The sequence below is a fragment of the Emydura macquarii genome, unplaced genomic scaffold (assembly GCF_026122565.2).
Source record: "Emydura macquarii macquarii isolate MOO-44397 ecotype Brisbane River unplaced genomic scaffold, CSIRO-AGI_Emac_v2 contig_1876, whole genome shotgun sequence".
NCBI lineage: Eukaryota > Metazoa > Chordata > Testudines > Chelidae > Emydura > Emydura macquarii.
Window position 1 is genome coordinate 16,147,415 of NW_027132013.1, and position 25,992 is coordinate 16,173,406.

General features: G+C 43.7%; 1 protein-coding gene and 1 long non-coding RNA gene across 3 annotated transcripts in view; both read left to right on the forward strand.

Moving 5' to 3' along the window:
• The window catches only part of LOC137159454 (uncharacterized), a 39,282-nt gene extending 13,531 nt beyond the window's left edge, over window positions 1-25,751 (forward strand). Inside the window, exon 2 of the long non-coding RNA XR_010921630.1 lies at window positions 25,587-25,751. This is a non-coding gene — a long non-coding RNA (uncharacterized lncRNA). The remainder of the gene's footprint in view (window positions 1-25,586) is intronic.
• The window catches only part of TMEM229B (transmembrane protein 229B), a 54,218-nt gene that overhangs the window by 18,470 nt on the left and 9,756 nt on the right, over window positions 1-25,992 (forward strand). The gene's annotated exons all lie outside the window — the stretch shown is intronic.

Below are 25,992 nucleotides of genomic sequence, written 5' to 3' on the forward strand. Positions count from 1 at the left end.
ATCTGGTGCTTAGTTTGTGAAATGCTTTGGAGTCCACCAGGATGGATGAGATCAGTTATTACGAGATGGCAAGATAAGTAAGACAGGAAGGTATGGTAACAATTCCTAGTGATGTTGCCACTCTGAAGCTCTCCACAGCTATTCAAAAAGCACAAGTCCTTGCTGCTTGGGATAAAGGGGAATCTTTATTATTTATGAACAGCGTGGGGACTATCTTATGCAGCTGAGCAATTCAGATTCAACCAGCAAAGGTAGTGTAGGTGTAGTTCATTACAATATTATGATAATATACTCTTTTGGAGAGGGACATTTCATTCATCTATACACATTGTCCTCTTGTGAGCTAATTACATGTCTTGGAAACAAGGTCTGAGATTTGACCTTGACGTTGTGAGGTATTAGTGAGCACCATAAATGTAATAAAAGGCGTGATTCTTTTGTAGATTTGCTAGAATTTGGTCAATTTCCAAAGATGAACTCAATAAGTAGACTACATTCATTTCTAAAAATGTTGTACACATACTGAATTACACTGGTTCCTCAGGTGGGGAGCTCCATTCATTTTTGTGATTCCTGTTACTCCAAGTTTTACACTATTTTGTTTTTTGTTTTCATCCCAGGGATGGGAATGAGGGTGGGTATCACATTTCAACAGGTGAGAGATACTTTTCATATTTTGTTTCTTGAGATGCCAGTGAAGGAATTTATATGGAAAACAAGTTCTGATAGTGGAATGGCAACAGTCAGAATTTGCTACTTGATGGACCAGGCATGAGAAATGTGGAGAGTACAGAACTGCATAATTACCAATACCTGCACTTACACAGTACCTTTCATCAGAGAATCATGGTGCACATTATCAATCTTAATGACATTTCACCATACCTCTGTGAGGTAGGTATTATTATTCCCATTTTACAGATAGGTACATTGAAGAAAGCAGATATATGACGTGCCCAAGGACACACAACCAATGGAAGAGACAGAAATAGAATCCAGCAATCTCCTAAAGCCCACATCTGTGCTGTAACCACTAAACTCTACTTTATTACCACTAAAGAGATTAAATGGGTTACTTGTGGTTAGCAATTTTTTTTTGGATGAGGAAACATAAGAATGACAAATGATTGACAATGATATCTAAAAATGTATGTGACACTTGGGAAAAGGTTATTCAGATAAATTGCTAGGCAACAGTGTCCTGCCTCTGATTACCAATCAGACAATGAGAGTTTGTTCTAATGATGTAATCTTTGAACTCTAATCCTTGAGAGAGTATGTGTGGGTGGAGTTTTGTGAAAACTGATCACTTTTGTTTAGCAAAAAGCCCAGCTCTCATCCTGCTAAATTAATTTTATTTTAAAGGCACATTATATCAAGTCAAATGTGACCCCAAATTTAAATTTGGTAACTTAAAGTTTTTATAAAATCAAAGACCAATAGAAATGTTTGTTATTTAAAAAAAAAAAAAAAATCAAAAGGAAATTTTTATAAATAAATAATCCTTCCTTTCTGCTGTGTTTGCAATCCAAACATTGCAGCATTATGCTGGTGCATGAGAGCATAAATGTGAAACAAATATGAAACTGACCAGTCTATTTTATTTTAATTTTTGAGCAGAGAAAAATGTAAAAAGTGAATGTAAACAGCAAAAAAATTAATTAGATTTTAATAATCTAAGGCACTGTTAGTAACATGGGAAGATATTTTTGTTTGTTTCTAAATGTTGATTTTTAACTGAACTGTGTCCTGTGTATGGAAACAGTTGTAGTCTTTCTAATTTCTTTTACACTTAAGTATTACTCCAAACACAGGAGAGGTCAGATTTTGCTCCTGGCAGCAAATTGCCAGGGAAATATTTGAAGACATTATAATTCTTCAGTGATGCAGGCATCTGCCCAGGGTTTGTGTGATTCAGGGGTGGCAATAAGGCAGTTGAAAAGAAATGCTGTACCCTGAAACACTACTTGTGATTCCCAAGGCTTTGCCAAACATTTTCACTTGGGCTACTGTACCTAGCAGCATTTAGGGAAAAGGATATCTCATGCATAGCATTGTTTGCTTTCATCATTGCAGCTAGAAGTCGTTGTCACTGTACAGACTTGACTTGAAATGTACAGTAGAACAATTGTTCCCTTTTTAGGTGGGGAATGCGTGGTAGCCGTATACTGCAGATAATTTGCAGATTCTAGTTCAGGGATTTCATAGGAAAAACTCAGCTGTGAATATGAGCTCATAATTTGCCTACCAGTCTAGGTTTACAAAAGTTCAGATCTCTGCTGGTTGGTGTACAATTTTCACAACATCTTTCAAAAGGCAGCAGAGGAAGGCGTATGAAGAACTGTGGGTGTCTAATATACTGTGACACAGCACTCTCAATTGTAGCTTTATAAGAGAGTGCATTGAGTTTCTGAGAACAGGATTCCGGGCCAGGAATTCCTGGTTTCTGTTTCCAGCTTTGTCACTAAGGCCTGATCTACACTGCTGCCAGCGGTCGATGGGAGATACGCGAACTACATAAAGTAGCTTGCGTATCTCCAGTTGACTCACTTACGTTGCCATACTGCAGTGTCTTCACTGTGCTGCGTCGCCTGGAGATGCCATCTGGTCGATGCAGCCTTACTCCTTTTGGGGAGGGGGATTAATCGCGTTGACCGGCGAGCACTTCCGGGATCAATCCCCAAGTCACCAGCAGTGTAGACGTAACCTAACTCACTGAGAAACCTTAGGCAAGTCCCATAACCTCTCTTGTGCCTAAATTTCCCTATTTGTAAAATGTCATTAATACTTTATCTCTGGAGTGTTGTTGGGACTGATTAGTTTTGCAAAGCACTTTGAAGAAAAGTTCAAAGTATTAAACTAACCAAAATAACCAATTGTGGATTTTATTTGTATGTTGATGGCCCCATCATCATTATCTAAAGGTCCCATCACAGGCATTTCACCTTTTAAGCATTGATATTGCAAACATGTCAGCTTCATTACATATTGAGTGGGGAAAAAAAAGAACTTTTTGGAACCTTAATGTTGCATTACGTGCTCCAAGTAAAAGGCTGAACCCATTCTTCTTTGCTCGCATGCTTTACCATATAGTCTCATATACTATTTCTCAAATAATATTTTTCATTCAAATGTAGATACACAGATGTGCTTAAGGCAGTGGTTCTCAAGCTATTTACCATTGTGAACCGCATATGCAGCTCTCTGTGTTATCTAGGCTGCATCCACACAATATATATGCTACCTTTATATATATATGTCCCTGAGGATGTCACATGGGCTGCAGCTGTGTGCTGATTGGGCCACAAGTGGCCCGTGAGCCATGGGCTGAGAACTGTTGGCTTAAGGTAATGCAGACTGTACTGTAATGCAGCTGCATTATTTTAGTGAAAGCAGGCATCTTCAGCATCGCTGTGCTCCCTCATTCAGTGGTGGGCTATTAGTTAGCATTGAGTCCTAGATAAAAGTGCCCCCACCTGAATCACTAACACCACTTCCTAGAGCAGGGGTGGCTAAACTTACTGATCCTCTGAGCTGCATGCAGCAATCTTTGGAAGTTCAAGAGCCAGGGTGTGCCTGTGGGAACTTGGAACTTGGAGGGATAGTGAGGCCAGGGGCTTCTGCCCTGCAAAGAGGGGGGTCCTGAGGCTTCTGTCCCACGGGGCACGCATGCCAGGGCTTGGGGCTTTTGCCCTGCAGGGTGCGCCTACTGGGGCTGAAGCCCCAAGGCTCCCACTGGGTAGAACCCCCTAACCCTGCCACAGGGCAGAAGCCCTGAGTTCTCCCCCCATGGCAGACAGAGAATGGGAGGTGTGGGGTGCTCAGTGAGCTGCACTTTACCTGTAAAAGGGCCGCATGAGGCTTGTGAGCCACAGTTTGGCCACCCCTGTCCTAGAGCATTAAGGTTTTCTGTGCGGGTGGAGGGTCTCCTCTCAGCACTGTCCAAGCATGTCAATTTCCACATACTTAACAAGGTCAAGGTCACTGGTCTAAGTAATAGAACTGACAGTTTTCTTCTCTCATGCTGAAATATAAAGACCTATCTTTTTTCCCCTTTTGTTCTTAAATGGGGATTGGTGAGGTCACAGACACTGAAAAATGTGGAGATCCAAATATATAGAAGAGGGCTGCCTTCTGCTCATCCTCCATCCCACTAACCTAGTTGTCAGAAGATAAACTTCTGACCATGACTTTTATCCTTAATTCTGGGTCAGCACCTGATCCCATTTAAGTAAAAGGCAAAACTCTTATTGGCTTGAATGGACGCAGTGACCATGTCAGTGTGATGCAAAAGTAAAAAGAAGAAATCCATGCAAAAAACTGGATGGTTGGGGTTCAATAAGTAGATGCTATGGCCAAAACTTTCAAAAGTAGCCACTGAATTCGGATACCTAAATTGAGCTACTTTGGACGTGATTTTCAGAAGCGCTGAGCAACACACTACTACTGCTTAAGTCAGCTGAAAATCAGGTTCAAGGCTCCCAAAATAAGTGTTCACTTTTGAAAATGTTGGTCTACATTTTTAGTAAGTTGCACTTGTTTAATGTATCAAAACTGGCAGTCAGGCGCTCCAGGCTCCCCTGCCCCACAGATACTTCTCCTTTAGTTAATAATTGCTGTTTTACATTGCACATCTGGACTGCATTGTCCACCTGGATTTGCATTCTCCAGTGGTAGAGCTGGATGCATGTCAGGTTGGGGACTAGGTGATTCTCTTGGCTCCCCATCAACTGGGGAGGCAAAGAAGTGAGATTGATTGCAGAAATGCTGATATGGATAAGCAATATAAGCTACTGCCTAGGGCTTCAAATGTGATCTTGCTGCCCTTTGCTCAGTCGAAAACAGGGCTTCAGTTGATAGAAAACAATTATCCTCTGAACTGTAAAGTTTAGGCCAGCACTGCAGCAAGGTTACGATAAACCAGTTGTCAGCAGGGTTCCTCAGAAAGCTGCTGGTGGACTGAGCTATTGGAATGAATCCAAATGTTGTGTCAGTAATGAATCTGTGAGCATGGTTATTAAAAAAGCTGTTTGGCTGGCTCTCTGGTATACTGTACTACTGGTACGAGTAATACAAGTGCTGCTCATTGCTTGTCCTCAAGAACCATCAAAGGAAGCGCAGACTTCTCCCATTACAGTTAAAACAAAAATCAAGCACCGTGTGGGCATAAAAAAACACAGAGATATTGGCAGCTGAACAAGGCTATGAATAATTCATCCCTCAAATGCCTCCTGTGTGTTCCATCCTTTTAAACTGCTCAGAGTTCTATCCGCTAAACATGCAGACAGATCTACTTCCAAAGCCACAGTGATGAAATCCTACAGAGTGCAATTGCCACTTCTGTAGCTTGTCCTCCAGGAAACTGCGGCTTTGCAATGTTGTGATGACATTTTTCAGGCCAAGAAAGTGATTGTGTGACCTTTGCTCATCCTGTAAGCAGTGTTGGTAGGAAGCACAGTTACTCCAACAAAATTGGGGTGGTCTCAGAAGTACCAGCCAGGGTGGCAACCCTGGCGACTAGCTGTTACCTGGGTGAATAAATGAGCTAGGGTTAAGCGGGGAAGTGGTGGTTTGATGGTTTCTACAAGGAGGTGTGTGATGGGCTAATTGAGCAGTGGCTCTTTGTTTTGGGAGGGGAATTTGCACCTTGAACACTAATTTATGTGCCAGGTGGTCTCTCGTGAGTCCATGTTAGAAAACAGTCTAGGTGTCCCCCGCCAAAAGTTCCCTAGATGCGAGTAAGGATTTTTCCCAGCCCAAACTGTCTCAGTGGAAGAGAAGATGTTAAGAGAAGCTGTTCCGCAGCCTATGTGAAGTGAGCTGGTTGTTTCAGCTCATTTGCTAGTCCATATCAAGGTTGGCAACCTTGGCAGCCTAGGCAGGGAGGCTAAAGATTCACCAGACTACAGAGTCTGATTTCCCCTCTCGCCCCCACAGAAGATCCTTTTCGGATCAGGAGTAAGGTTTTTGGTTTTTTGGCGGTGCAGAATGAGGGAAGGCTGTACTGAGGAGGTACAAACGGCTTTGCTCTCCAGGGCAGTCAAGCTGGTACCTGTTCCTTAGCACAGAATTCACATATTAGGCTGCAGAGCCCTTTCCTTTAATTTATTCCTTCCTTGCTGCTGGTTTATGTTAAAACACCTCCAACCATTCTACTAACTCTGGTCAAAAGATGCTGCTAATTAGATTAATCAGTATTCTCCCATCTCTCCACCACATCCCCCAGAATTCCTGTTGACCCATTAGGCTTTTTCCTAGCTTGCTGACTGTCAGTTGGCTTTCCCTCACTGTAATCATAGCAGCTGTAGAGATGATTGGCTGCTTAGGGCAAGAATTTATCCACTTGCATGTCATGTTTTTTTGAGATATTTACCATCTCAAGGGCATTTCAACCAACCTACCTTCTAGAGCTGCCTTCCCCAAAAGAAAAGCTTGTGGGGGAAAGGGTGGGATGACAAACTGGTAAAGAGAAGACTTCCTCTTAGCTGAAAAATCTTTCACAGACTTTAATTTGAGCTAGCTGATAGGACGTGTGTTCTGGAGGTAACATACTGGCTTTCTGGGTGGAAGGGCTGCAAGTGTTTTCTGGTTTGTCCGTAGGTATGGACAGTAGTCTCCAAGATGGGCAACTGGAGGACACTGGGAAAGAGGGATGATTGATAGTACAGCAGGTGAGAGCTGGAAGGATTCATAAGGAGGGCTGGGCATGTGAAATGGCATGTGCTTGTAGACGTAGACGGTCTGGAAAGAGGGGAGAAGGGATGCTATCGAATAATACATTACTGATTAGGAAAATAAATAGACAGACAAACCAAGCAGGCTTTGGATTTGTGTCTGGGTGGTTTCCATAGCAATGTAGCTGTGGAGCCCTTTGTGCTGCTGGTCTTGAGCCTCCTGGCAATTGTACTTAATGGTTTATAAATGCTCAATTCTCATAGCAGGGGAAATGTATCCAGCTCAGAAGTGGGATGGAAATCCCAAGACAGGCAACTGTGGGTACTTACGCTTATTGTGTTTGCTGTGTCCCCTGAACAAACTATGAACACGAGTGTGTTGGAATCATGGTTCCTTCGCAGCCAAGTGTGATGCACTGAAACTTCACATGAATTTTGGGATAATATGGTAGCTTCTGCAGCAGCAGACAGTGATATTGTAAGCCCGAGCTCATGATGACCCATATCCCTTGTTCTCACACACACTACAAACCATTAGCACTCACGCTTAACACATTCAGAACATACACACCAATCTCAGACATACACTAATCAAAGGCACATACCTAACATATTCAGTACACATTAACTGGTCACAGACACAACCCTTATATACCTATCACCTCACTTGCACCTGTGAGTCATAAGGGCAGGATTATGATTAAGGCTGCATGTAGGTTGTGAAATTGTGGATTCTAGTATTTTCATGGAGGTTTTGTTTTTTAATAACCAAAACTTCTGACATTTGGAGATTTTTGTACATGGAGAGGTGGATCTGACTGTTAATAGTTGAAAGTGAGAACATTTTAAACCTGGCTTTCAGGAGCGGCTGAAAGAGCAGGATCTTTTATTGTTATAGCTAGTGGTTTGTCAATTGATCACAGGGATGGAAGGGCAGAGAATTTGTGGTTTCTCTGGTGTTTTTTCTGGGGTGTGGGGAAAGTTCTTGAGCTAACATAACTGGTTTAAAAGATGACTGTACAATGCTGCTTTTTTCAAAGGCTGAGCCAGAAAGGTAGTATTGAAGAAGAGTGACATTCCTCTGCCTTTATCACCGGCACCCCCTCATACACCAGTTACAAACATGCATACACCAGTGGCACTCAATCATGCACTCCCCTGTCACATGCACTGCCACATACTTCTGAAAGTGTGTGATAAGAGGGTGTGTAGTATCAATCTCAGGCACACAAGTCACACACACACACCAATCAGACATGTCCTGACTATATCATCTAACTAATGCAGCCACACTACATACAGCCTTACATGTGCGCTGTGCACCTGCTACCTACATGTACGACACTTACATATACCCACGCACAGACACCTGATGTACATCAACCAATCACATGCCCAGATGTTTACATCAACCAATCACACATGTACCAATCATCCATATCCACCTGCATGCACTGATCTCTCTGACCCCAAGATCAGTGCACAGGTTGAATTCAGTATGGATGGCAGCCTCCCATCCTCAGGGGGCTCTTTTGTCTTTCCTAGGTATGAAACATCAGCATTGCTGCTGAATGCTTGTCTTTCCATCTCCCTGAATGGAAGACCCTCATCTAGGGACTTTGTTTTGCTTGTTTAGTGCAGTTGTAATGAATGTAATGGATCCTCTGGTTTCTTTGTAGAAAGGAATGTTAATTATTTTCAGCAGACTAATTACACTGCTAATGAGAGGCTGTACTGCAGTGATATTCCCTTCAATTACTTGTTCTTAAGTGCTCTATGGAGCAGTTTTTGAACATGCTATTAAATGCAAATGCCTGTCTGGCTTGCAGATGTGCGTTTGGGCTCCCCAGAAAAAATGCTTTGCTAAGTTTAGGAGTCCATGGAATACAGGCAATTGAACAAATGAAGCTAGTGCTTGGAGGCACCTAGTCAGGGACCCACCAAAACAACCGTTTGCTTTATACTCCTGTATGAATTCTGTGCTTGTGAAAGTGAAGGATTGTTATTATTTCTATTCCAGTAGTGCCTGTAGGCCTTAACCAAGATCAGGGCCCCACTGTGCTAGGAGCTGTACTACTACGTAACTAGACACCTTCCCTACACCAAAGAGCTCATAACTGAATGAAGCAAGACAGATAAGAGGTGGGTTGGGAAACTGAGGCACAGCGATGAAATGACTTGCCCAAGGTGTCACAGCAGGTCACTGGCAAAGCTGAGAATAGAATGCAGGTCTCGCGAGTCTTAGGTTGGTGTTCGATCCACTGAACCACATTGCCTCTAGCTTTATGCTTAGAGCCAGCATGACTAACAGTATGTCTAGAGCTAGCAGCTATACTGCATGCTGTAGTGAAAGATATCTCCAGCCAGCTCCAGAAATATACCTGAGCCCTGATTCATACATGACCCTGTGCTTTTCTCCCTGAATCCTGCAGATCTACTCCTTATGTCTCTCCAAAGTCTCTTCTACATACATTTCTGACCAAAATAGTGTATTTTATGTCTGTCCTGAGATCCACTGTACTGTAGCTGGTATTGAAGTCCTGGTACCCTTCCCCCCCACACTGCTCCTTAGTCTGGATATGCAGCACCTCCTTCTAGCCGAATGCTGGCCTACCTTTGCAAAAGTACCTCATGTTTTCTGCATCACCCTCACCTGTTCCAGTCCTGGGACCTCACATCATTTTCCCAATGCACCTCAACCCTAACCTATCTCATGCCCATAGTTTGAGTCCTGAGACTCTGAACACACAGTTAGCTCTGCCAATGCACCTCAGTGTGGTTATTCCAGTCATGGGAGATGTGGAGGGAGAGGTACTGTGTTGCTGTCACTTGCCAGGGAGGAGAAATTCTTGTACAATGACCATGCTAGAGCCGGTGAGAGATGGAGTATTGATAGGATTCCAAAAGTCCAGTCCATCTCACAGTTACAACAGGAAACTTTAGGTGTAGTTAAGGCAACTAAAAGTCAGGTGATCCTGGGACTTTCATAAGCAGTGAAGTGGACCCCAAGAGGCCAAAAACCCTACCCAGGAGTGCCTTTTGAGCATGATGTGCTGAGAGTCAGCCCTAGAGCTGTGAGTGGCCCAGTGTGTCTTCTGAAATAAATGCTGATGCCTGATATAAAGAGAGTCCACACCTTCCATTCCTCAGCACCCTCAGAATGGTGTCTCTCCCGAGTGGGGCATCCTAGCTGTGACCAAAGGCAAAATGGGCTGCTCTCCTTCGTGATGCAGCTCCCACCTTCATTTGGCTTTTCTGAGAGGTGTGTGTCAAAAGCTCAGTTCTGGTTTGTCAGTCTGGCAGGAGAATGCTTTTCCTTTCTCCTGGAAGGCACTACTCCTGCCCCTTGTGTTCTCTTTAGAGCAAAGAGGTTGCAGACGAGTTCTGGGAGGCTGAGTAGACAGGTAATGAGTTTGAGCCTGCATTGCTGGTATCATCAGACTTCTGAGAGGACAATAATCCCTTGGGGAAAAATTCTTGAGAATAGAAGTAGGTCATTTTTTTCTGCTTCTCTCACTTTCTTTACTTTTTCTTATCTTCCCTCCCCTCACCCTCTGGCTGTTGCTTGGCTGCTAAAAATGCTTTGAAGCAGTTTCACAGTGTTACTTGAAAGCTTGCTGTTGAGATAAAAATTATGATCCAGACCCTCCAGTGCAGTGCAGCCTCTTTATACCGCATTGCTGGCATAAACTGCTCCTACAGCTAGTGGAATAGGCCCAGGGAGGATCACCACCACAAGGGTGATCCTCCAGTGGTCCAGAGATGACAGGGGGTTTCATGCATCACTTCCTGCTTCTTGAGGTAGGAGGGGAAAGGAGTGTAACCAGAGGAAATTGGTGTGACCAGGACATTCCTGTTGCTAATCCAATTCTTTGTTACATTTTTGCTCTCTTGGTGCTATATACAAACTGCAAATTAAAACAGATTGAAAATGACTCTAACTCATGCAGGGTTGGTCAGAGGTAGTGCCAGGATTAGGGGAGTGCACAGGTGATCATTTTAAGCCGCCTTTGGACACAAACAAAAAGCGTGCGTAACTCCCATCGACTTCTCTGCTCCTCTTCTGCGCACCGTCTTCGCTGCACTGCGCCGACAGGAACCACGTTCCCGTCGACGCAGCGCTACACCACTTGTGAAGGTGGTCTTAGTACGTCAATTTCTGGATCGACTGAGCGGGTCTTCACTGACCGCCCAGTTGATCCAGAGCAATCGATCTGATGGTGGCGACTTTGCTGCCATCCGTGTAGCTGTAGCCTTAGTGATAAATCAGAATGATACCAAGGCATAATAATGAAGTGATTCAGATATGTTAGAAATTGAACCTCAGTAAATGTCTTCCTTGGAGGTACACTTAACAGCATTCCTAAGAGCTATGTGCATGCATTAAGGAAGAAGCAAGTTCTTAGTGTTTAGCTACCAACTAAATGTATCTTTTAAAATAATGACTTGATGTGTTATTTAGATTATAGTTTGAAGATGTTTTCTCTATAGGAGGCATTAACTAAGTCCAGTGCTAAGTAAAACTCAGGAGCTGAAGATTGAAACCAGAAGGTAAGTTGACCATCACTGCTGTTGTCATATGGATGGAAAGATCAAGGGCAGGAAATACACCAATCTCTGAGACTTATTACACAGTTACAGAACAGTGCAAAGACATTAATAGTACAGGATACCTGTGTCATTGCTAGCTGAAACCATTCTATCTTCATGTAACACCTAAGTAATATGCCACCTGGGTAAGATTTATGTTACAGTTCAACAGAGAGGTCAGCTGATCTGGTTGTTCAGTTAAAGGGCCCTGTGTCCTTGTAGGACTCGAGCTTCTCTGAGAGTGCTGCGGACTCACAGTTGGGATGTGTCCTTCCACTGCAAAGTGTGGCACAGTCACAGCTGCTGTCTTTGCAGGCTGTTAGAATACAATTCTGTGAGGGAATGAGTGCCTTCTGCATGGTTAGGGGTCGTGGTCGTGTCCGTCGTCATCTGCCTGCCCCCCCCTCCCCCCCCCGCCACCCCCCTCCGGGTCTCTCTCTGAGGGAGTCCACTGAAAGTAATAGGAGTTAAGGATGCTCAGTCTTTTGTCTTTTCTTAACAAAACTAATTTTGGGGGTTTAAACTTCCTGAATGGCATTAACTAAAAATGACTGCAGTTGCCAGAGAACTCTGTAGGCAGGAAGTGGCCTTCACACAACTTCCTCATAGACGTTACAGTGTAGAGTGAGCTGCTATGTGTGGGGTTCTCTCTACCTTCCAACCAGCTGGGAGCTGTCTTTGCATTGGGATTTAGCCTCCAAGATGCTGTGGGGTGCCTGGGAAATTAGCCTCTCAAGGGAGTGAGCAAGGTACATTATATCTCAATGTTCTGGTTTTTTTTTTAATGAGAAGACATTCAGTTTGAAACAGTCTCTGAGACGTGACCACAGCCTGACAAGGTTGTGAGCAAATAGTATAGCTCTCTGGTAAACCCCTGACTTCCTTTGCTTCCTTATGTCCTGAGGGCCCCTGAGTGACTGTTAATGCTTTTGTAAAGTTAGTTCGGTATTTGTGAATGGTGTTGGTTTGACAGCCCGGAAGATTGATGTGCACTGTTTACACAAAAGAAAGCAAAGTACCAGCAATGACAGTGTCTGCTTTTCCTACAGCAGTCTGCCAGTGTGTCTCAACATTGCTCTGGAGAGACCTGCCTTTAGGAGCAGAAGGCGGGGGGGGAATTCAGAACTCCAGTCAACTATGGAGATTAGCTACTCTGCTGAGGATAACAATGAGAGCCAAACAGTATTAACTGTGGTGATGGTTTGATTATAGGAATATGGAGGTGTCAGTCATTGGGACTGAAACATATACAAGAAAAACAGAAATAGGGAGCCAGCTGTGCTTTGGGATGGGAAAGGGAGCTGAGAAGACAGGACATTCTCAGCAGCCTAATTCTGAAAGCAAACAGGATTCTAATTTTCAAATTCCCCTTTTCTAAAAGGAATCCACCACTAGTGACTAAGAAGCACTATTTGATACAGAAAGCTCTTTGGAACAGGGACTGTCACTTTCTGTATGCCTGTACAGTGCTTAGCACAACAGGGCTCCCAAACTGGTTGAGATGTCCAGATGTACTGCAGTATAAATGCCGTAGTAATAATAATGAGGCTTACGCTTTGCTCTGAAGCATCTGGCACTAGACGCAGTCAGAAAGGGTAGACACACAGGATTATTGTTCATTCCTGTGTACTTTAAGACACTTTTATTTTGAAAAGGTGTGTGTGGGGGGAGGGGGGAGAGTTAGTTCCTCTTATAATGTTTGTATTCGCTCCATCCAGGGAGACAGAGCAATAGCTGTGTTTTTGTTGGAGTGAATGTGGCCTATACCGGCTGATGGGGCTAAGACTAAGACCCCAGTTACACTACAAAAGACTGAGCTAGAAAACCATTTTTTAAAAACTGGCTAGTTTCGAGAATGGTTTCCAAAAGCTGTTTTGAATCAAATCATGCCCCATCTCTGCAGATAGCAATACCATTTTAAACCACTGGTATTTAAAAACAATTTCCTAGCATAGTTGATTTTGTAGAGCAGAAGGGACAGTGTGAATGATACAGCCCATCCTCAGCCATTTTCTCTGTTATCTGCACACAACAGCTGTTGCACTGTGGACAGAAGGGAGGATTGAAATAGTCCGGCACAGAAGCACTTGTCTGAGACACTGCAAAGAACTTCCTTTCAATAAAACTGAAACAGTGGCTTGTACCAGGAGAAGTTACTGTCGTCTTAACTTCCCTGGGCAGCTTTCTTATCTGTACAGGACTCTTTTCAACCTTGACTTGCCTGAACCTCCTTTAAATTGTGGTTTTCTGGCTATCCAATAGTTTATCCACTCAAGGGGAAATGATCTCCAGTCACATTCAGCTGCTCAATCATTCTCCCACCAGCCACTGCCTCTCCCTCCCTCCCTGTTTTTCCTTCTTGTGTCCTATGTAGCAGAGTGGTGCTGATCTGTCAGGCAAGAGCCACAATGAAAAGCTGCCCGTGGCCAAGTTTGGAATGACACCTCCCATGTTAACTGTGCTGTTGAACTAAACACTCCGATTAACCTAGTTCTGAATGTGCTTCTAAACACAGCTGTAGTCTAATTTGAGGGATTAAACTGCTCAAAAGCGCTTTTTCACTCTCTGTGTTCACCTCTTTGGACATATAGCAACTTGGTGTCTTTTCTGCCTTGTTGATGCTTGAGCAGTGATCCAGCAGCAGCCCAGCAATGAGAGGAAAATGGCCTTTGCTTTCCAGGCCATTTAAGGTTCTCAGGCAGGTCTGTCTGAAGGAGGCTGGCTGATAAAACGGGATTGGAGGCAAGAAGCGAGTTGGAGTGTTCTGGTTTTCCGTATTTACCTTGGCCCTGTAATAGCCACAAAGAAGCAACGCACCTTTACTAGCTCCTTCTCACAGAGGTGACTATCTGCCTAGGTATAGCAAGGGTGGGGAAGGACTCACTAGTATATCGCCCAAATACCCCACTCTAGCAAGGCCTCTACAACAAGAGAGGTTACATTTTTAACAGTGAGAGCAATTGACTTTTGAAACAGCTTACTAAGGGTTGTAATGGCGCTGACCATTTTAAAATCAAAATTGGTTGTTTTTCTAAAAGGCATGCTCTAGTTCAAACAGGAACTAATTCAGGGAAGTTCTATGGCCTGTGTTATGCAGGAGGTCAGACTAGAGGTCACTAGATGATCACAGTGGTCCCTCCTACTTTATAAGCTAAGAACTAACATACGCTCTGTCTCACTTCCTCCAGTGTGTTCCTCCTTGTTCCTCCATTACACAAACACTGCAGTTCCCCTTCTACCTCCATTAATCCCCTCCCTCAGATCACTCATCTGTTTTGTCACGCAGCCTTCCCCAAATGGAGGGGTCTCTGACTCCACACTCCTAGCCTCTCATTTCCTTCTGTGCTTTTGTCCCTGTGGTCATTAAGACGCTAATACAATTATGGGCTTAGAGTTAGGAATTTGGAGGAATATAAAGCAGCAGTAAGGCAAATCTCCCCTCCTTCCACCTATGTCTTATGTGACAAGGCTCAAATCCCTGTCTCCCTTTCCCACTGTATCCCTGTCTTCAGCAGAATTGCGCTAGCTTCCGCCATGTGAGAATGGGAATTAGCTCCTATATGGGGGGTTCGCTTGCAGGAAGGGAGTCAGAGTTCAGCATGACAGCGTTCACTGCCCCTCTGGAAAAGAGTTTCCATTCAGTGACACTCCTAAACCACTGCCAGCCCACCATGCAAAAAGCTGAGAATGGGATTAGAACTAGCAGCCTTAGAGATTTTTTGCCCTCTGGGGTAATGTTGTTATCAGTACTTCAATAAGAAAGTATTGCAAATATTTTGTCATGTTGTGGTGAAGTTGCATCAGTCCTGAAGTTATTTCAGGACTGTTTTGACGCCCCAGGAAATTACAGCATAGCTTCACAGAAGGCTGGATGTTCCCATCAAAACTGAATTGCCAGCTAAATTTCAATTTTAGAATCTTTATTTCTGGAAAGAATATGAAAGGCAGAAAGACACAGCTGGATTCTTCAATACTAGGAGGAGTTCATGGCACCAGCAGCTAGAAAAATGATCTGTAGATCCATAGGCAGAGCATGCTGGATCTAGAAATCACTGAGAGAGAATCAACATGGGACTCAGTCTAGGGGCAGATCCTTTGCCAAAGCCAAAGTTCAGGGGGTGCAAGTAGGGGCTGGCAGCATGTGTTTGTGCAAAGGGTTGCTTAAATCTCACCTTTGTCAGCTCTTCATCATGGGCCTGCTCTGTGCAGGGGTCATGAAATGTGCCCTAAATTACACCAGGCTGCAAGGGCCTCAGGGAATAAAAATGCAGCTAAAGATCAATATAGTTCAAGTGCAGGGACATCCCAGGCAGACGATATTTTTCCTTCTGCCCTTGCAGCAGGGAGGAAGGGTGTTGTGAGAGCCCCTGTGTTGGCTCTTTGCCCAGTGGTGCTGAAACAATTTTTATAGTGGGGGTGTGGACAGCCATTGAACCAAACTGTAAACCCTGTATATGACGGAAACCACTTCAAGCCAGGGGTAGTTCCAGCACCTATGTCTATGCAACCAGAGTGTCACCCTTCATTGGGAGGATCTTTCCTTGGCTAGTTAAGCTAGCTTTAGAGCCATATTTCACTGGCAGTGTAGAGCAAAGCAGTCGTCCTTTACTGGAGAATCTGTCCCCTCGTTTATACGGTGCCTTTTCTGACTCTAGCTGCCCCTCATGGCCCTATTCTCCACTGTCCTGCCCCTTGTGTACTTGCTTACATCAGTGCAGAGTGAATGTGATGTTGGGGTCTAATGCAGCTACTCTGATTTGATAGCGTTTTATGCCCTCTTTGCAAATGTGAAAATGACAACACAAGGCAGTGGAGAATCAGACCTGCTGTGTGAGAACTATTCTCATGGATCTCAAGTTTCCTGTAAAATGTACCTAAAGTTACTTGCCCTCTTTGTCCTTTGGACAGATGAGCATTGCCTATGCTATGGGACTAGCTGTATCTAAGCCATAATAACTGGGGACTTGTGGGTTGCTCATTGTTCTCTATTTTCAAGGCTCTACCTTGAAGAGCGCCTGGGTAATAGAACAAAACTCACCACTAATTCCTTTGACTGTACAATATGTTTCCACTGCAAATGATACACTTTGCAGACCACGGAGGCAGTGAACTAATCCTTGTGGTAAACTAATTGCTGGAAGCCAACAAGAGAGTGGTTTATTCCCAGAGAAACTGCTTAGAGGACTTACCTTTCTCCGCTGTAAACACAGTGGCTCTTTCCAGAAATGTGTCCTAATAGTCACGCCCACCAGTGGCAAAACATCAGAGTCAGTTTTTATGTTGCACATTTGTATGTTTTTAAAGTAGAGATCCTGCGCTCAGTGGTTTGGCTTTTTTTTTAATTAGACAGAAGAAACTTTTATTAGATTTGGCCAAGTAGGGCCCAATCAGAAAAGAAAGAAGAAATGTTTAGGTCTTTGGGGGCAAATTGCAGTAACAAGGAAAGGACATATTTTAATGAATAGTCAATAGGTTTTTGAGGTGTATCATCTCCCATCTTCCCCTCATCCCCATCCAGGGACTATATGGTATTTTATATCACCTAGGACCTGTGAAATAGGACCTAAGAACATGGCAGAACTACTCTACTGGAAACTCCTAAGGGACATGTTTGGTCAGAAAGACACACACAATACTTTCTGAAGATTATTACAAGGAATTTCAGAAGTCCCAGATTGGAAAATGGCAGCTAATACAAAGGTTCCTGCCCTGGTATTTGGAAGAACTGACTTCATTACATCTCTACCTTAGTGTGATAGAAGGAATATGTGCTTTAGGGGATTGGAGGAGCCACAGAATTGCTATCAAGAGAACAACAAAAGGGAGAGAGATTGTGGCTGGACCATTTTCAGGGCCCTCTGGAACATAAGAGATGGTGAAAGTTCAGTAAAGTTGAAAGGCCCTTGAAGGGTAATTATGCTGTATGAGAGAGCTCCAAGATAAGATAAATATTTCATAGTGGGAAGAATTTTTAAAAAAAATGTTATATATTATCTTTGCCTTGGGTGTTCTTAAAGGTTTATAAGAGAAAAAGTGCTGGAGAGAAGGAAACTTATTTCCCACAGTTGTACCTTTACTTGGAAATGGGTTGGGAGGCTGCCATTTTGTTCTCTATTAAATAACAGATAGAATTTCAGAAGCTTAAATTGTCTGTTTGCCTGGGACAAGCTAGCAGAGACTGTCCTGTTCAGCATTTCTAAAAGCAGTCTTTTACTCTCTGCTTATAACTCCCCAGAAGCATAACATGAGAACTGTTTTATCTTCTATAGCACTTTCTGGCTGAGGATCTCCAGGCATTGTACAATGTCAGTGAAGTAAGCCTCAGAGGACTTGTTATCCCCATTTGTGAGGAAACAGGCAGAGACAATTTAAGTGATTTGCATGAGGTCACACTAAGGTAATGGCTACACTAGAGAGCTTCCAGTGGCGCAGCTGCAAGCTCTCTAGGGTAGCCACTCTAAGCCAACAGGAGAGAGTTCTCCCATCGACTTAATTAATTCACCCCCCAACAAGCAGCAGTAGCCATGTCAGTGGCAGAAGCTCTCCTACCAACATAGAACTGTCCACACTAGCACTTAGATTGGTGTAACTTATATCCCTCAGGGGGTGGCTTATTCAAATGCCTGAGTGACATAAGATATACTGATATAAGTGGTAGTGTAGACATAGCCTTAGTTTATAGCAGAGCTATCAATTTAGATGCTCCTAATTTTGTGCCTTAGCCATAAGACCCTATTTCCTCCAAGGCACCCTTCCTAAGCCTGAAATGTGTTTTCACTGCCAATGTGGCTTTCCTCCCTTGCACACTGATGCTGGCTTTGATTGTTATCACAGTTTGCTCAGAAGAGCTGGGCTGAACATTTTGGTTTATTATTGTAGGGTTGCTCCTGAACACTGGTGTACTCACACTGGTTAATTATTGTAGCACTCCTCATGAAGGGTGGACTGGTGGAACTGATTTTCTCTTTCGAAGGAAGATTGAAGAATTTGTTCAGAAAAGATGCACACTTTTAAAAAGAATGATGTAGATTACCAAATGACTTTAAGAAACCACATGAAATAGGTGACAGTGCCCTGACCTTGATACTGTCCTCCCTTGAGGTCTGCTGGCTGCAGCAAGAGTGCAGAAGGTGATGGGGACTGCAGTGCCTCCTTTGCTGGCTGGATGCTCTCTGCTCCAGGATCCACTCATCACTTTGCAAAAGCATACCAATGAGCCGTGATGCACATAGTGCTCTGCTGATTGCTACACTTGTTGCCATCCACTAATACAGTGTTTCTCAAGGACCAGTGCATGGACCGGCACTGGTCCCCAAGATCTCCCTGACACAATATAGGAAGCCTGAGATCTCCCTGACACAATAAAGGAAGCCAGTCCCTGGTATCAAAAAGGTTGAGAAACACTGCGCTAATACAATATTTAGGCTCAAACTTTCAGAAGTGGCTACTGATTGCAATAATATTTGAATGCCCTACATAACAAACTAGGGTGCTGATTTTTTCAGAAGCATTGAGCATCCTCTGCTCCAGCTAGGAGATTGGAGTGCTCAGCATTTCTGAAAATGTAGCACATACTCAAGTGGGGCACCCAAAAATGGAGGCATCCCAAATCAATTAAGGCTGGCTTGTGCCACTCCAGTGACCCAAAACAGCTGTAAAGCTGGCTTGGACAGCTGCTGGAGGATTCCCCTAGAGTAGGGGGCTCCATGGGTGGTGTTGAGCTACTATAGCAGCTCCTCACCACTGGTGCAGGGAGAATGGCAGGAGAAGGGAGCATTGCTAGCTTTAGTCGTACTCCTCGAGCTCTGGCTGCCGGAAGGATCCCTTGGGGACAGTGTTGTTCTTATTGTATGATGGGGTCAGTCCCGAGGCCAGAGACCCCCAGCATTGGAGGGTGGGCAAATGCCTTTGTATACCCCCCTTTCAGCTCTGCTGAGTGCTGCTCAGCTGCATCTGAGCCTTTGACCCAATGAGAGCAGAAGCAGGTCTTTGGCTAATGTTATCCTTCTTAGGCTTTGTCTACACTTACAGTGGCGTGTGGAGTACTTACGCTGTATGCCCCCCCAGCATGGATATAAGTAGCAGTATGCATGGGGAGAGGTATTGCTTCAGCGAACACACCAGAATCTTAGGGTACGTACCCTACAGGGTTCTCTACATGCCCAAGCAGTGCCTCCTCTACCCGCACTGCCAGAGCCTTTCACTTCCTGTAGCTACACACCACGGTGTGGACACAGCCTGCTTTTCACTCGGCGTGTAGCTACACATACCCTACATGCCTCCACACGTGTAGGCAAGGCCTTAGATTCTTTATTCATTGCTGTGCTGTTAATTTTCTCACTTGGGAACAACACTGGACCTGCCCCCTTTAAACACCTGGAGGTATCCAAGCAGGCAAGCTTTGAATGGACAAACCAGTGATATAAACAGAAGCTACTGACTGAGAAATAGACAAGTGCATACTGTAACCTATTAAACACAGCAAATTATCTAAAGCAATGAAAATAGTGAAACACCTGCCTTTTGAAGTCCAGTTCACAACAGTAGTTACCACAGGCTTTAGGACAAAAATGACTTTACCAAGAAACAATCTGTTGTTAGGGAGATTCGGGGGTTATATTTTCTGGGTCTGTAATTTCGATCTTGTGTATATTAGGATCCCAAAGTGGATGGGACTTATCTGTTTTTCACAGGTCTTTCATGTGAGTCAGGCACTTGCAGGACTATTAGAAGGTCCTGAATTTTTCTGAGTTCCTCCTTGCATAGAGATACAAGCTATGTTCTTTAAGTGTCCCCACACTTCTTACTAAGGCTATGTAATGATAGGATAGTACACAGGAGAGCTGGGAAGAGAATGAACTTTAGTTCCTCCCCACAGTCACCTGGCTTGGGTGAGAGATACAAAGGTTGGTGCATCTGTCATATAACATGGATCAGTATCCACTGACTCCTGTGGCTGCTGTTACACTGGCTGTCCCTCACCCTACTATCAGTGAGTGACAGTCATGAACCCTCGAAAATATCTCTACTTGGCCAGGCCTTTCATTAGTGACTAAGAAGCCTTTAGGGACCAGAGTGGAGACCTGGCAGGAGCCATCCCCTCACTCACCACTTTGCTTTGAGTAGAACATGAGCTCCTAATACCCACCCACATATGGCCAAAGGATTTAAAACCTTGCTGCTAACACTATGACTGCAATTCATCCCCAGAGTAGCCTGACTGGCTGTGAATGAAATACCAGTTTCACCCATGGACTCGGTCTGTCCCAACAACTCTTCATAAACTGCTGGATTGTGTGGACAGCCACACATGCATTATTTAATATTGTGATAGCAATCAGAAGATTAGAATCAAAACCCCATTGTATCAGGCTCTGTACAGACATCTATAAAGACTTGGTCCATGACCTTATTGTCTAAGAATATATGTGGGCTGTACATGTGTATGACGGATTGTGTGTGTGTGCGCGCGCGTAGATCCACGTGTGCATTTGCATGTGTAGATGTGCATGGATGAGCATGTGTGTGCATGTACGCTCAGGAGTGTGTGCACATACATATGTGTGTGAGTTATGTTCATGCCTGCTAACAAATGTTGGTGCACATGTGAATGTGGGTGTATGCCTGCTGGTGCATTTCTGAATGTAGGGTGCAGGTATGAATGTGCATATCTGCACTTGGGTTCCTGCATATGTGCATGGGATGTGAGTGTTTGTGTGCGTGCATACAGTATGCATGCCATACAGTTATCCATACAGTAGCAAGCATCCTTCATCCTATTGTAAACATAGAGCCTCTGTCTTCATGGTTCCCATGTTAGTGTTGCCATCTGTCAGGCTTAGTTGCAATTTTCATTCTTTGCCTTACATTTTGTGGCCCCTGGATGAGGGTAATGGGAAGGTCCAAGTTTTATACCCTTTTACGGCCATTCTCCATAGTTGAAGTCAGTAAAATCACTATATTAATGATGTCTTCATGTTCTCCCTTTACTCTGTGGGCAGTCACCCAGGGAAATGGGCTGGGACTGCCTTGCTGCTCCCTTGTAATGAATGGTGCCTTCTGGGCAGTGTGAATGGAGAAGTATTACTGCTAAAACCCATAAGGACTCAACCCCTTTGGCTTAGTTGGTAATTGACTCATGTAATCTTCTTTTGTTGTCATTCTTTTTCACTCTATTCATGTTCTCTGGGACAGATTTGAGAGATTGGCAGGGATCAGCTGCTGCCACCAGCTACAGGATGTACTGGATAAGGCACCAGAGTGATTGGGAAGATGTGGGCCCTGGTCTGAGAAAGAGGGAAATGAGAGGAACTATACAAATTAAAAGTGGAATATACTTTTCTTTTCATTTTCCTGCTCCCAACTTCAGTGAACTCTGATTGAGGGGGAGAGCACACCACCTAGCTGGCTTATAGTTCAAAGAGATAGGAAACAAGAGATCGTTAATTTGACCAGGATTGATTAAAATCCCAGCATCCAAAACCACTCTGGTATTACTGGGCATAGGGGTAGACGTATCCATATCCGGAGACACTTCTAGCATGTCCATGGGAAGGGGTAATTTGCTGGAAATGTTCCCTGTATCAGTATAGTCAAACCTCTATTATCTGAGCCATGGTGACTGATGTTCTCAGTTACCTGAAGTCTGGATATCTCCCCAGAGATATGACTTCAACATGTAAGCTTTTATGTGCTGGTGTGACTTCAGTGCATAAATCTTTACACACTAAAGAGGCACTGTCTTAGGACCAAATTCAGCCCTAGTCTTCTATAGATTTTTATTTGTAATGATTTATATAATAACTTTTGTGAAAACATTGCACCTGGATCTGCAACAAATGGATTAAGAAGTGTGTTTGGTAGCTTTTGACATGTTTATTGTCTGTTTACTCACACCTCCCTGCTTCCAATATGCATTTTCCTTGTATCATTTTAGCAAGGTTTTACCCCAAAACAAATCTTTGGGTTGGGGAGTGATGTATCCCTGTGTCACATGGTGACACCAGCCCTTTAAGAGGAAGCAGGGCTAGTGTACCTGTGCTGCATTAGAAGACCCAGATTAGGCTTGCAAAGAAAGCACCTGGGCCTGGGGAAGGAGGAGATGACCCAGTGAATCAGAGCTAGGAAGCAGGAGCAGCAGGACTGCTGGAGTCGCCTGGTAGGGGAGACAGAACCAGAAAGGCAAAGGCAGAAATGCCCTGGAGATTGTAGCACAGGGTAAACTGAGAAACCATTTTCTGTCTGGTTTTGTTTAAGTTTGGACAAGAAAATGGCCTAAGAGACTGTGGGCATGGCAGTGTCTGTGGGAGCTGGGGAGACTGTGGTCTGCATTTTTGATCACACATACACGTGACACACATTAGCATGTTCCGCAAAGCACTTACATGTGGTGAAACTGCTCTGCTTTTTGGGTCCCATATCACCACTTTCTCATCACTTCTCTACTGCTAGGCTGGATGCAGCTAGGGCAGTGTATAGTGTCCAGCATCAGAACAGAACATCAGCATCATAGTTCTCTCTCACAAACACTCACACATACAGAGAGGGCTTCAAAAGAGAAAATAACTAGGACTTCATGATCTCTGCATATAGCTTGTTCTGTGTAAAGAACCACATCACAAGGCTGCTAGACTGTATTGGGGGTATTGGCTTGTGTGGTGAAAAAGTTGGGTGTGAGGGGGCAAGATAACCTTTTCTTCTTCCCAGTGTATTACAGTGGGAGGGGAAGGGAAGAATTGGCTCACTCCCACTTCTGACTTCCTGAAGCATCTCTCAAGTCACTCTCCACCCTGGAATTTGGGCATGTTCCTTTAGCAAAGTCAAAGAAGCTTGAGTAGAGATTTGGTTTCTGAAAAGAGGATTTGGACAGATTCAGTATGATTATTCTTTTTTCCCTCATTTTACCTGCCTTGTCCACAGCATCAGCCTTTCTCCATATCTCCTCCCCAGGTCAAAGTAATGGCTGACAACCAAATCCCAGTTGGGAAACTAGCATTTGAAGTCTTAACAGTATCCCTCTTCTTGAAGTCCTGGGCTGGAGAATCCAGCTCTGATCCTAAAACCAGATCTTTGTACAGTAACACAGCTCTTTAAACTTAGACTGTCAGGCATTTGCTTTGAAAATGCCCTTGTCATCTGCAGATAGAGGTTCTTGGCTTCTGTCCTGTCAGCGAATTCTATGATTAACCACAGAGGCATTGCCAGGCAAGGAAGGGAGTTGGGTACTGTCTGTTCCCAGGTACACAGTGGGAGAGGACAATGTGTAATTTCAATACTTAGCCCTTTTCTCTCTCTAATTCCATCAGCAGATTGGGAAGGACGCTCCTAAAAGGGAAATGATAGCACATGCTGCCCTGGTTTAGCCCTGTTCTGACAAAACAGAATAATAGAAATGTAGGCCTGGAAGCGACCTTGATAGGTCATCTGGTCCAGTCCCCTGCAATGAGGCAAGACTAAGTATTATCTAGACCATCCTTGACAGGTGTTTGTCCAACCAGTTATTAAATCCTCCAATAATGGAGATTGCACAATCTTTCTAGATAATTTGTTCTAGTGCTTAACTACCCTGACAGTTAGGAAGATAATGTCTAACCTAAATCTCCCTTGCGGCAATTCAAGCCCATTATTTTTTGTCCTGTCCTTAGTGGTTCAAGAGAACAATGTATCTCCCTCCTCTTTATAACAACCTTTTTCATACTTTAAGACTTATATCTGCCCTCAGTCTTCTCTCCTCCAGACTAAACAAACCCAGTTTTTTCAGTCTTTCCTTGTAGAGCATGTTTTCTCGACCTTTAATCATTTTTGTTGCTCTTCTCCGGACTTTCTGCAATTTGTCCACATCTTTCTCAATGTGTGGTGCCCAGAACTGGACACAGTACTCTAGCTGTGGCCTTATCAGTGCTGAGTAGAGTGGAAGAATTACTTCTTGTGTTTTGCTTACAACACTCTTGCTAATACATCCCAGAATGATATTTGCCTTTTTTGCAACCGTATTACATTAACTCATATTTAGTTTGTGTTCCATTATAATGCCCATATAATATAATATAATTAATATTTTTCTGCAGTACTTCTTCCTAGGCAATCATTTCCCATTTTGTATTTTTGCAATTGAGCATTCCTTCCGAAGGCCAGGTTTGCACTATAAACTTCCAACAGTATAACTACGTGAGTCAGGGGTGTAAAAAATCCACACTACTGAGCAATGCAGTTACACCAACCTAACCCTGGTGGAGACAGCGCTATGTTGACAGAAGGGCTTCTACTGTCAGCATAGCTACTGCCTCTCATGGAGGTGGATTAATGACACTGACAGGAGAAGCCCTCCTGTCAGCGTTGTATCATCTTCACTGAAGCACTGCAGTGCTACAATGCAGCTGCACCAATGCAGCATTTTAAGTGTAGACCTGCCCTAAGTATAGTACTTCACATTTGTCCTTATAAATTTCATCCTATTTATTTCAGACCATTTCTCCAGTTAGTCAAGATCATTTTGAATTCTAATTCTGTCCTCCAAAGCCCTTGCACATCCTCCCAGCTTGGTACCGTCTGCAAAATGTATAAGTGTACCCACTATGCTGTAATGCAAATCATTTATGAAGATATTGAATAGAATAGACCAGGACAGATCCCTGTGGGACCCCACTCAATATACCCTTCCAGCTCAATTTATGAACCATTGATAACTCCTCTCTAAGTATGGTTTTTCAACCAGTTGTGCTCCCACCTTATCGTAGGTTTGTCTAGGTTATATTTCCCTTGTTTGCTTATGAGGTCACGTGAGAGTATCAAAAACCTTGAGATATATCACAGCTACTGCTTCCTCTCCTATCTCCTCGGACCACAAGCTTGCAAGGCTGATTACCATGTTGAAGGATATTAGGTTGATTTGACATAAATAAATCCACGTTGACTATTGCTTTTCATCTTATTATCTTCTAGCCGCTTACAAATTGATTATTTGTGCCATTATCTTTCTGGGCACCAAAATTAAGCTGTCTGGTCTATTATTCCCCAGGTTGTCCTTATTCCCCTTTTTATAGATAGGTATATCTGCCCTTTCTCAGTCCACTGGGATCTCTCCCATCCTCCACAAGTTCTCAGAGGTAATCACTAATGGCTCAGAGATCTCTTCAGCCAGTTCCTTAAGTATTCTAGGATGTATTTTGTTGGGCCCTGCTGACTTGACATCTTAACTTGTCTGGCCTGGTCTATACTGAAGTGATACAGCAATACAGTTGCAGGGATTCAGCAGTGCCATTGTAGCATTTAAAGTGTAGATGTACCCTAAGTAATTCTTAACTTGTTCTTTCTTTATTTTAGCCCGAGATCCTACGCCATTTACACTGATGATTCCTGTGTTAGTTATCCAATGACTGCTAACCTTTTTGGTGAAAAGTGAAGCAAAAGAATGTGAAGAGCTTTGTGTAGTTTGAAAGCTTGTCTCTCTCACCAACAGAAGTTGGTCCAATAAAAGATATTACTTGACTCACCTTGTCTCTCTAATATCCTGGGACCAACACAGCTGTAACACTGCATGAAACCAAAGAAGGCACATAACACTTTGGCCATTGCTGCATTTTCATGCACAGTTTGGAGGGACCTCTTTTACTTGAAACGTTTGAAATGTAAAGTGAATCTAGTGCTGGAGAAAGGTGCCAGTTTCACAGCTTTAAATAATTGAAGTCCTCCATTTTTCCACTCAACTTTCTAGAAAATCCTCTCATAC